This window comes from Microtus oregoni, unplaced genomic scaffold, assembly GCF_018167655.1.
Source record: "Microtus oregoni isolate MIOR12 unplaced genomic scaffold, Mior012 000045F_ref0000178, whole genome shotgun sequence".
NCBI lineage: Eukaryota > Metazoa > Chordata > Mammalia > Rodentia > Cricetidae > Microtus > Microtus oregoni.
In genome coordinates this window covers 9,840,388-9,852,590 of record NW_024543219.1, presented here as the reverse complement: position 1 = coordinate 9,852,590, position 12,203 = coordinate 9,840,388, and positions in this window count along the sequence as shown.

Below are 12,203 nucleotides of genomic sequence, written 5' to 3'. Positions count from 1 at the left end.
GGGAGACAAACAAAGTTTGGGGAATGGTGATCTGATGGTCTTCCTGCTGTTTCATTTTGCACAGGTGTGAGCAGAGGAGAGCAGCTGGAGCAGCCTTCTCTCCTGAGTGTCCAGGAGGGAGGCAGTGCCATTATCAACTGCACCTACACAGACAGTACAAATTATTGCTTCTACTGGTACAAGCAAGGACTCACTGCCTACTGAATAAGAAGGACAAACATCTCTTCCTGATCTCCATAGCTGCCCATCCTGGGGACTAAAGCCTGTCCTTTTGTGCAGCAAGTGCACATTGCTCTCCATGCATCTGCTACCTGTACATTAACCTGAGGCCAGGACTGGAGAAAAATTTAAACATGTTTTTGAAATAGAGATTTTTCCACCTTGCAGTTTTAGGATATGAACATTCTAAAATAACGTAAAATTTAGCTTCAAGTTGACCTGAGAACATTTTAAAGAAACTTGTACTTAACATGATGTTTTTCTTTTAAACTTATATTTTTATTTCATGTGTATAAACATTTTGCCTACACAAATGTCTATGTTGTCACATGTTTGCCTAGTGCTGACTAAGGCCAGAGAGGTCATAGGAACCCTTGGAACTGACTTTACAGATGGTAATGAGATGTCACATAGGTTCTGGGGTGAATCATGCCTGGGTACTCTGGAAAAACAGCCAGTTCTCTTAAACCAAAGCCATATTTTATTTTTAATGGTATTTTTAAAGTATTCCTTTTATTCTATATTGAAGGCCAGATGGCTAAAAACAGTGAATGATAAACTGTTGTGTATTACATGACTAAGACAGCTATTTTATGCCCAGGATATCTAAATTTAGGGCTAATTTGTTTTTTGTTTTTAGCTAGTCTATTGAATCTTTGGGTGTTTCACATAATGCACGCCAATTCTGTTCACCTCCCAGTCCTCCATATCCCCTCTCTTCTCTGTTGTAGGCCCACCATAAAAGAAAACAAAACAAAATAAGCAAGCAAGTGAGCAAAAGCAAGAGGAAAAGCCTCCACACTAAACCAAAACAGAAAAAAAAACTACACTAGAGACAAAAAAAATCTTTGTTTCTGCCCTCCTGACTCTCCATCACCTCTTCATCCTTCCTGATGGCATTGGAGGTTCAGTGTGTCATATAAAATACCCCTTTGTACCATCAGCTTGACTGGCCACTGCTCATTGCAATGAGTCTTTGGTCCAGTTTCAAGGCCTCTGGTTTTTGGTACATCATCCTCGTTGGATCCTCACCAGAACTCTTCTGGGTATCCTGTGTCCCAGAAATCTTACAGGTATCATTCCACAGGACCAGTCCTTTCTTAAGCTCCAGCAGGACATATTTGGGGTAGAGGCTAAGGTGGGTCAACTTAAGGCCCAGTAGTGGTTCTTGGTATTAGCCAAGCAGGTCAGATTGAGCCATTGGGGCCCCTCGCATTGGGTGTGGTAGTGGAGTCAGCTCCCCTATATGCATGCCCTAAGGCTAGGTTCATCCTTACCTGTGTGAGGGGTGGGGGGGCCTCTCACCTGAGTGCTGGGACCAGATCCCCTGTTGTAGTGGCCAGCAAGGGATGAGGTAAGGTTTTTTGATGTAGGAGTGTCTTCTTTCTATGTGTTGCTTTCATTGGTTAATTAATAAAGAAACTACTTGGCCTGATAGATCAAAACATAGATGGGTGGAGTAGACAGAACAGAATGAAGGGAAGTGAGTCAGATGCCGTAGCTCTCCTCTCCAAAATGGACGCAGGTTAGAATCTTCCTGCTAAGCCATCACCTAGTGGTGCTACACATATTAATAGAAATGGGTTAATCAAGATGTGAGAGTTAGCCAGTAAGTGGCTAGAGCTAATGGGCCAAGCAGTGTTTAAATGAATACAATTTGTGTGTTGTTATTGCGGGCGTAAAGCTAGCTATGTGGGAGCCGGGCAGGACGAAAAGCAGGCCTGCTCTCCTCCTCACTATACTTTTCCAGGGCAGTGAAGGGTGGGACTTGTTCAGAATAGCCCTCTGAGTTCATTTCACATGATTCCCAAGACCTCCTAATGCGACAATGACTACAGACACCAATACAGACCCTAGGTGTGCCTGGACAACTGACTCAGACATGGTGCTTGGCCACAGCTTAGGCCAAGATGAAATCCTGGCTCTGGGTGGAGGAAATGGCCATGCAGGTAGGAATGGTCCTGGCACTCATGTGGTTGCCTGTCACTACCATGGCCTCAAGTTGTCACTTCAACACTGGGCCTCTGTGACCATTAGTGGTGTGCAGAACCTGTAGCTTACATCAGACTCCCAGCTGTAATAGGACCATAGACCCTAACAATGGTCCTTAAAAGTAGCTGGGTCTGGATGTCACCATGAGCCCAATGGTGGCACAAACCCAAAACACTAACTTGGCCCTTTATCTTTGGTGTCTGCATGAGCTTTGGTGGCATCAGGAGCAACAAACATCAGCACAGACCCTGGCAGTAGTGGGGTTTGATTTCATTGTGCATGACTCCTAATGCCTCCTGAGATGATACAGAGGAATTCTGAGGAATGGATGAGACATTCCTAGGCAATCTTGGAAAGAACAGCTCAGTCCTCAACATGGGAAGTACCGTGGGCTTTCCAGTCAAGCTAACAAAATTCTGGCCTTGGAAGAAGAGGCATTGAAAGTTTTCCTCTGTGTTTCCAGGGAGACTTCTGGAAAGGGGACCGGACTCCTGGTCAATTGAGGAAAGGTAATTAGGAGGGTAGCAAGTGCAGTTCCTCATAACATCAGCAGTCCGTTCTCTGGGCATTCTACTGTATCCTGGAGACCTCTTGGAATCCCAAGTGATGTCATCAGTGTTGTAGCAACACCAACTGCCCTTAGGATATTCCTTCACTGCCCATAGTGGACATCATTAGAGATGTTGTCTAGACTGAGGCGTCTTCTTAGGAGGGAGAATGGAGGCCATCCAGAGAACAGAGAGAGACAGAAAGAATCTGCCTTTAAGTCCCAGAAAAAAACACGAAGAAGTAAATTGTTCTGGCGACGTCAGAGTGAGTCCTGGGTGGGGAACTTGCTGTTGGAGGTGGGCTTGAATTTGGACTTCCAGTCATGGGTGATCAGGTCTTGTGCCTCTGAGAAGCAAATGGACTTCCCTTCTTATGGTAATTCCTGAAAAGCAAGGATTCCAGAACATTGGTTTGTTCATCTCCTAAGCCAGAGGCTGACCTGGGCAAGGCTATTGTGCTGGGAGCACCACTTAGCTTTTACCTTTGCTGTGGTTTGGGTAAGAGGGGGCAGAAAGAGACCATCAGGAGGAAAGGAAGGGATAATGGTTAGGGCACACATCACTGTACTTCACCTTCAGTAGTTTTTTTTTTATGTTCAGTGACTGCCTTACACTATTCTCACAGAGAGAAAAGTGCTTCTTGCCAAGACATTGTGTCCTCAGACTGTACAGCAGAATTCCTGTGACAACCTCTCCCTGAGTGTGGCTACCTTAGGGTTCTGGATTAACAGCTGAGGATGGCAGGCAGTTGTCTAGTGTAGCCAAACAACCGCCAGAGGTATGGCACCAGGCCAGAGATTGGCTGCTTTCTGCCAGCTTCAATGTTCTGGGCTGTCAGTGAGGTGACTTGGTCAGTCTGCTGACCATGTTGTGCCCCTGCATGACTTTCCAATCCACAGCCATGGTCCTGGAGTGGCCTCAATATATCTGGCTCCTCACAACACCTGAGTACCTGTGCACTCGGTTATTTTTCTCCTGGCTTCTGAAACCACAGGCCGGCTTCAGGACTCTGGACCATGCTGCATCCTGTGCTGCTGTGAATAAGCCTGAAGAGGTGACTGGGGTCTTCTCCTGAAGTCTCTGCAGGGAGGCAAAGGAAACTGCAGGCTGCTTATGTAGCCACATGTCTAGAGTGATGGGAGAGCTGAGATCCAGAGTGGGAATCTCTCAACATTGGCCAAAATATTTGCTTTTCAATGGGTTCCATACACGACCTTTCTGTTTGGGTCTCCAGGCTGTCTGTCCATCTTCTATTCCTTGTCATGTGCAACGTTACTTGTGTTCTATTTCCCACAGGGGATGATATAGAGCTAATGTCAGACACAATTCTCTTCACCATGAAGCTGAAGGAAAAGGGGGAGCTGACCAAGGAGCTGCAGCGGATGACCAGGAAAAGGAATGAGTTACAAGAACGCCTCATCTCCATCACAGAAAGAACTGTGGACAATAGGTACCCATCATTTCAGACTTCATGGGGCTGTCGGCAGTGTCACCCTCACCTGCTTTCTCTTTGGGTCTTGGCTTCCACAGTGACATCTGATGTGAGGTTTTGATAGCTCATGCCCTCTGGACCAATAGTTAGGGAGTTTGCATGGGACTGACCTAGGACCTCAGTTCATGTGTGACAGTTGTGTAGCTTGGTCACTTTATAGGGTCCTAACAGTGAGATCAGAACCTGTGCTTGGAGCTTTGTTACCTTGTGTGAACATGTTCCCCATGCTGGATTACCTTGCCTAGCCTTGAAATAAGGCAAGGAGCATTGCCTGCCTCAACTTGATCTGCCATGCTTTGCTCAAGCCCATGGGAGGCCTGCCCCTTTCTGAGTGGAGGCAGAGGAGGCATGGGAGGAGAGGGGTTAGATTGGAAAGGGAGGCGATTAGAAGGGAAAACTGGAGTTGGCATATAAAATAAATGGAAAATGCTGTTTAACTAAAAGTCAAATAATTAAATTCTGATAAGAAGGTGTTGATTTCTAGGAGGCTGGAACTCTGGAGTGCCTCTGTGCCTCACCTCACATTCAAAATTCCTCTCCGAGGAGAGGCAGACCTGAGGCTTCGGAGGGCATGAGATTGGGACTCTAACTATTCTCCTTTATTCAAATAAAATCCAGAGCTTGTGATCTCAATCACACAACTCAGGGACAGCAGCAGTAACAGATAGTTTCCAGCATGCATTTGGAAAGGACTTTACAGGTGGTGGCTTGTGTGAGATACTAGCTGCTATTAGTTTGTGGTAAGACTTTGAATTGACTGGTAGGAGATTGTGTGTTGGAAAATCCTGGGAGCAGCTGGAGGGGCCTTGTTCCCTCTCAGTGTGCAACTGGATGTCCTGGGGCTCATCACATTTTCTATATACTATTGTACATTATTCTCTTAGATGATAAGGCTCCATGCATTTCTTTAACGTCCACTTGTGGAAACTCTCCCTTTCTGTGTCTCTGTTGCTCTCTTTCTACCTCTGTCTCTCTCTCTCTCTCTCATATGTCTCTCTGTGTGTACATAAATGCAATTTAATGTTTGTGTGTCCCAAGAGTTTCTGGGAGACAGAGATCTGTGCTAGGGACTGAGGATTTGCCAGTCCCACTTTCCAGATGATGCCAGTACTGAGGTCCGGGAGTACCAGTTTAAGCAGCATAGCTCTTGTCCTATGCGCTTACCTTGGTGGCACCAAGGAATCGCTTGGGTAGGTTATATCACCATCCTGTTCTTGGGCCTAAAACTCAAACTTATGTGCTCTGTCCAGGTGTCCAGTAATTGTCAGCCAGGTTCTAGAATACCTGTAGTGAAATGGGAGAAATGTCACTACAATATATGGTGTGCCAAGACCTGTATCATAGACTCTTGCTAACATAGAGAGCAAGACTGAACCTCTTGGCTTCCTGAGTGAGATCATGCAGCCAGCGAAGCTTCCATCTGAACCTGAGTTTCAGCCATCCTGGGCCCAGCATTCCAATTGAATAGCACCCAGTGTTTCTAGGCCATGGAGGTTGATTGTGGCATCCACAGAGCTGTCGTGAACCAGTGTGCAACTTGATTTCCTGTGATATTGGAGACCTGTGCTCATGGGGTCTTTATTCCTGTTTCTAGGCCCTACCCCAAGCCAAATCCTTTATATGAACAGCTGAAGTCGGAACATGATGAGGTCATGATGCAACTGAAGAGATTGGAAAATGAGAATACCAAGGCCTCACAGAAGTTCAGTGAGCTGACCAAGGAGACAGTCTTCTATCGGTAAGGCCCACCTTGACATAGACTCCCACAGCTGTGCAATGGATATCTGTGCCTTATTTTTTTTCTGGATGGAGAATCGCCAACTGGGGTTGTAGCCTTTCTGCTTCATAGTAAGCAGCTCTTGGGTTTTTTCTCTTAGACTCAGTATTGCTAAGTGCGAAAGGGGCAGTTAAGCCACCATTGTCCTAGAGCCCCATGAGCCTCTAAGGAGAAAAGGGATCTACAGTGTGAGGAGAATGTCTGGTAGCCTTGGGCATCTGGAGCTCAGGACCAATTGCACATATGACGGTTGTGGAACCTGGAGATAGAATAGAATCACCTTGGGTCTCCTCTCTTCCCTTGGAGGGTATTTGCCCACTACATGCCAATGTTTCTCCATTACCACAGAGTGCTAAGGACAGCTGGACAGCTGGTAGACTCCTCTTCCTATTGAAGGGACATGGGTCCTTTTTGGTGTTGGGGCTTTCCATAGTAGCTTGATACTTGATACTTTGAATGCAGCTGTCCTGGCTGTATCAGACTCCTGATTAACTCTTCTAGGAATCATAAATCCTTTTAGGGTGCTCATTCCTGGAGGCAGGGTTATCAAGATGAGGCTTACAGGGCCTTAGTATGCAGAGTGTTTCTCCAGGGGTCTGCACAGCCAACTCCTGATGCAAAAGACTCAACTGGAGAAGAAAGTGGACATGCTGAGACAGGAGAAAATGAAGCTGTTGGAGGACTGGGTCCTGCTGAAGCCCCACCTGGAGGACTGGAAAATGATCTGCAAGGACAAAGAAGAACAGACCAGTGACCTCAAAACCCAGCCACAGCAGGTAGGGCCAGGCAAGTAGGTCAGGAGGTCAACCACCATTTGCCCATTTGACTGTCTTTCTGCCCATCCAACAACGCATGCTATCTTGGTGTTCATTTCAGTGTCCATGCACAAGTACTGCTGTGTTTCTAGTCAGCCTCTTGATTAAATCAGGGTTCCTTCCTAAACCTGATGGTTATGTTTGCCTGATTGGCTGACCAGCAAGCTATTTAGATCCTTTATATGTGCTTAGATTAGTATGACAGACTGTAGCTTTCCACTAAGAATACAATATTCTAATGAATAGGAGCTCAAGAGGCTGGAAGAAAGACTTCAGTTTCTGCTGAAGCAGAAGGAGGTGATCACTGCTGAAAAGGACATGGCAGAAAATCTACAGCATCACTTTGAGGCCTCCCAGATGAGGTAGGAGAACAGACTGGGAGGGGAGGTAGAGTTAAGTGAATCCCCTGTAACTGGAATCTCTGTCATTGGTGGGTATCTGCTCATCTCTGTGGCTCCAAACAAGAAACAAGGAACAAAGACCTCAGAGAATTCTGCTGATACAGTCAACAAGATCTTCTTCCTAGTATATCATACTTTTGACACTCAGTGAGTCTGTAGAATTGAGTCTTCCTTTGTCCCGTCAGAACCCTCTATATATATTCTCAGCAGGCTTTCCCTGAAGTCACATAAAGCTTCCTGTTGCACCCCCATTATATTGGATTTAAAGTTGTTCAACATGGGGCCTGGTTGAAATTGAAATTTTCTTTTGAAAAATATCATGTAGACAATAGATTCCCACCTTTGAAAAAAGCTTTCTGCAACATTTGCATGTTCCCATGAAAAATGTTCTCTGGAGAAAATAGGATAATGACTTTTGAGAATGAACCCTGGCAGATGTGTCAGCTTCAGGGAAGATCAGACCATTCTCAGACTGTGCTATCACAGACTCCCAAAGAGAGCCTGGATGCAGATTCCCAACTCTAGTCCTGAGAAATCACAAATTCTTTGTGGTCCCAGAGCCCCAGAAGAGCCAGTGTTCTCAGGCACACATCACTGGAAATGCTGTTCTAGCATGACAGACTCTATCATACATGTTGTTCATATTCAAGGTGCCTTCTGGGCATGAGGACTGAGTTAGGCTCATGACCATGTTCAGCTACCCAGAATGCAAGACACTTTTATGTCTATTTATAAAATGATGCAGTCAATCTCATCATGTACAGAATGTGTATTGTTCTTATGGTATTGAGAATGTTATAATATATTGCTGATATTTACAAAATGAGTTCCCAATCTCTAGGAGCATGTTCTAATCTTTCTAACAGAATGGACAACATAGAGTGATTATTTTAAATTATGACTTGTGTTTTGGACTGAGAATATTTTAGTCTCAGCTACTCTATCATACTAATTTCTTGAGGGTACCAACAATGACATCAGTCAAAAGATGAATTTTGACTGTAAAGCACAGCTGAGGTGGAGGGAGGGAGCTGCTTGACATCCAACACAGAAGCTCCTCACAAAGGATATGTCATAACTGCTTTTTTCTCTCAGGTCCAAAAAGACTGATCTGAAACAGGCAGCAGCCCAAGATTCGAGCAACCTGCAGAAGGAGCTGCTAGAGCCAGAGACACCTGCTGAGCCCACCCCCAGCAGATACTGAATTCTGGAGATGCATACTCTTCCTCAAGTTTGGTTTCCCATTTGGAGCAGGCCCAGATTGTGACTACGCAGTGACCCACGTGGCTGCTTTTGGGTCTTGATTCCTTCTTGATAACAGTCCTTAAGAGAACTGAAGAAGCCAAAGGAAGCCACATGCACCTTGCACCCATGACATTGTTCACATTAGGGTCAAGGCCTCCAGACAAAAAGACCTTTCTTGTAGTTGTGAACTCACCAGTGAGGGAAACACCAGCTGACCTCCAGGTGATCATACCCAGTGTGTCATGTGTCTGTTGACTCAGTTCTTCTGAAGAAAAGAAAGCAGCCTAATATGTTTGGGAAGCAGAAAATCTTAAGACAGATTTACTCAAAAGTCTACATTTACTAGTAAATGGCCTCATCCCTGGGGAAAACTTGATATATACAGGCCCAAAGAAAATCAGTTCCAATGGGTGATTGCCTGCCACAATGTCTCCAAGGCAAGCCACAGCCTTTTATAGTTCTGTGCTGTTCCATCTGTTTTGATGAATGCTAATTAGTTTAAATTTTGTTTGCTTTTTGCTTTTTACATTTGGATTTGATTATTTTGGGTTTGGTTTCTTTGTTATGATGTTATTTGTTGTTGTTATTGATTTTCTTAATTTGGTAAGGCTATTCAGTGTTTATGTTGAAAGTCCTTTTATTGTTCCTTTAGAGAGAAATTTATTTCTTTGTGAATAAAAAAACAATTTCCAACTCTTCACACTTAAACCCAACTTCTTTACTCAGGGGTAGTGTCATACTCTTATAACCCCAGACATCAAAAGGAAATGTGGATTGCTGAGACTTCCAAGCAGAATGGGCAGTGGTGGCGCATGCCTTTAATCACAGCACGCGGGAGGCAGAGGCAGGCGGATCTCTGGGAGTTTGAGGCCAGCCTGGTCTACAAGAGCTAGTTCCGGGACAGGAACCAAAACCACAGAGAAACTCTGTCTCGAAAAACCAAAAAAAAAGGGGGCCTCATAGGGAGTTCCCAGACAGCCTGGTAGACACAGCAGTTTGGCGTCCTGTTTATGCATAGCTAGGCTTATTCCATATATACACACTTAATGATAAAATCATTGTCTCATGCTGTATCTACACTTTCATGTACTTAGTTACCCCTAATAAAGTACTCTATAGATACACTTTCAAAATTGTTCATAAGACTACATTATTGAGAAATACACCCTTTTTCTTTATAGACTCTCAGGCAACAAACACATTCATTATGGGCTTTTCATTGTGGAAATACAGTGAAGAATAAGGCCTTGTCTTGATTGGGGTCACTACTGAGCTCAAGGACCATGCCACTTCCTGGCCATATTGCTCAAGATTGTCTAGGTTTTTGTACCAGCTCTCACACAAGAACTCAGTGCGTTAATTTACCATGTGTTCTCTCATCAAATTCAATGGAAAAAGTCTACAGTACCCTGAGATTGCAAATTGTGAGGAGAAGATTCACCCTAAAGGGGTGGTGTCATTTCAATGCCTGGGGCCTGAACTGCACAACAGTGAAGAGAGCCAGAGCATAAGCAGGGGCTCTCTGCTCTTGAATGTCAGAGTGATGTGACTAGATGAATTCTTGCCTTGACTTCCCCTCATAGACTCTAAGCTGGACCTATGAGCTAAAAGTCAATTCTTCCCTTCCATAACTTGCTTTTGGTCAGAGCATTTTACCAAATCAATGGAGATGAAACCAGGCTAGCCACAATGCTGAGCCTAGTGAGGATATCCCAGACACAGGAGACCTGCATGGACACCTGGCACTCTAGAAAAATTAGCTTACCTATCTCCTGTGCTTTACCCCACAGTTCAATAGAAACTACTCTATTTGGTTAAGGATGATGCAGTCCATCTGGTACAGACCATGAGGATAGAAGGACTAATCCAAGTGTCCATCAACTAGCTACATCTGTGAATCACTGAGTCCCACATGCACGGGAAGGCTCTACAACTCTTGTGCCAGTACCGTTGATGCCATATATGTCTCTCACTTTTGTGATCTTTACAGACAACCCATATATCAGTGTTTTCATTTCCATAAAAGAATATAGAGCACACATCAACTGTATAATTCTCTAGCCTTTGGATAGTAAAATCATTCTGTATCCATCAACAATGGACACAGTGTGCCATATCTTAGCAACTGATAACCACACTGCATCACATATGCAATGCGGGTGTGGGTTCTTGCACACTGTGCCTGTAAGGTGCCTCACACTCTCCGGAAACTGACTCTCTGTTAAGATATGGTTAGGTCTCACTATGCAACTTTTTCCCGTGGGTTATCTTGGGGCCTTATCTCAGTCACATGGAGATCGAAAGGAGCTCAGCATAGCTCTGGGGACTCTGTGTGGCATACATTTCCACACTCAAAGTGTGCATGACTCAACCATCAAGGCTTCTTTGAATATGTCATCAATAACTATGACCATCACTGTCTCTATCATATGGTTATAGCATCTCAGAGAGTCTTGGGATAGTCATCTATTTTCCTCTCCTATCCTCTCCTCTCCTCTCCTCTCCTATCTACTCTCCTTTCCTATTATATCCTCTTCTCATCTCTCCTTCTCTTTTCTCCTTTTGGTTATTTGAGGCAGGGTTGCTCTGTGAAACAGTTCTGGTTATTCTGCAACTCATTTTGTAAACCAGGCAGGCTTTGAATTCAAAGAGATCTACATACCCTTGGCTTTCAGTGCTGGGAATTAAGTTGTACACCTATATTCCTTGGTCAACTCTTTATCCTGAGATTGTATATAAGGGTAATGTGTTACAGTTGCAGTACTACAGAGATATCCTGATTTATCAGAAATCCAGGATACATTTAGAGATGCAATAGGACATCGCTGGATTTATAAAGCCTCAGGAGGACATCTCTGGAGGTGTAGACCCACAATAGGACAGCTCTGGAGTTATAGAGCCTCAGGAGGACAGCCCTGGAGGATAGACCCACAATAGAACAGCTCTGGAGTTATAGAGCTTCAGGAGGACAGCCCTGGAGGATAGAACCACAATAGGAGAGCTCTGGAATTTGGAGCCACAATAGGACAGCTTAGCCCTAGCAGGTAGAGCTGCAATAGGACAGTTAGGGATGCTAGACCCTCAGTAGCACAGCTCAATCCTGGAGGTTAGATTTTCAATACAACAGCTCAACCCTGGAGAAAAGGTGTCCTGACTATTGGGAAGCCAGGCTAACAGAAGCTGTTCTGTGGTGGGGGATGGTCTCCCCACAGGATATAGTGATCTTGCTCTTCTCCTGGAGAGCTTCTACAGCTGAATTCAGCTCTGTACCCTTAAGAGAACATCATAACTGAGCTATATTCTTCTCCAGCCCAAAATGCTTCTTCTTTCCTAACACTCTGCTAAAGAAGAAGCCCCTGCTGAAATGTAGCAATATCCTCTGTCTCCTGTGAAAAGTTGCTATTTTTTTTCTGCCAGGCCTTGCTCAGTCCCAAAAAGAAACATGATATCAAGGTACTTTGGTTCAGCTTGTCCTTGCTGTTAGATCCCCTAGGGAATGACTCAGCAACGTTTTTCAGCTCAGTCCCTTTATGTACATTCAACCTTGGTTCTTCTTGTCTGCCCTGGCAAATGAAGGTCGTCACCCAAGACTCTTTTGAGAAAGACATTTATTTGAGAAGGAGGAGTCCAGGAGAGTGGCTACCTCTTCCAGGGAGGGATTAAAGGCACCTTTAACTGAAGGGATAGAGAAGCTTTGCCTTTCTGGTCAAACTT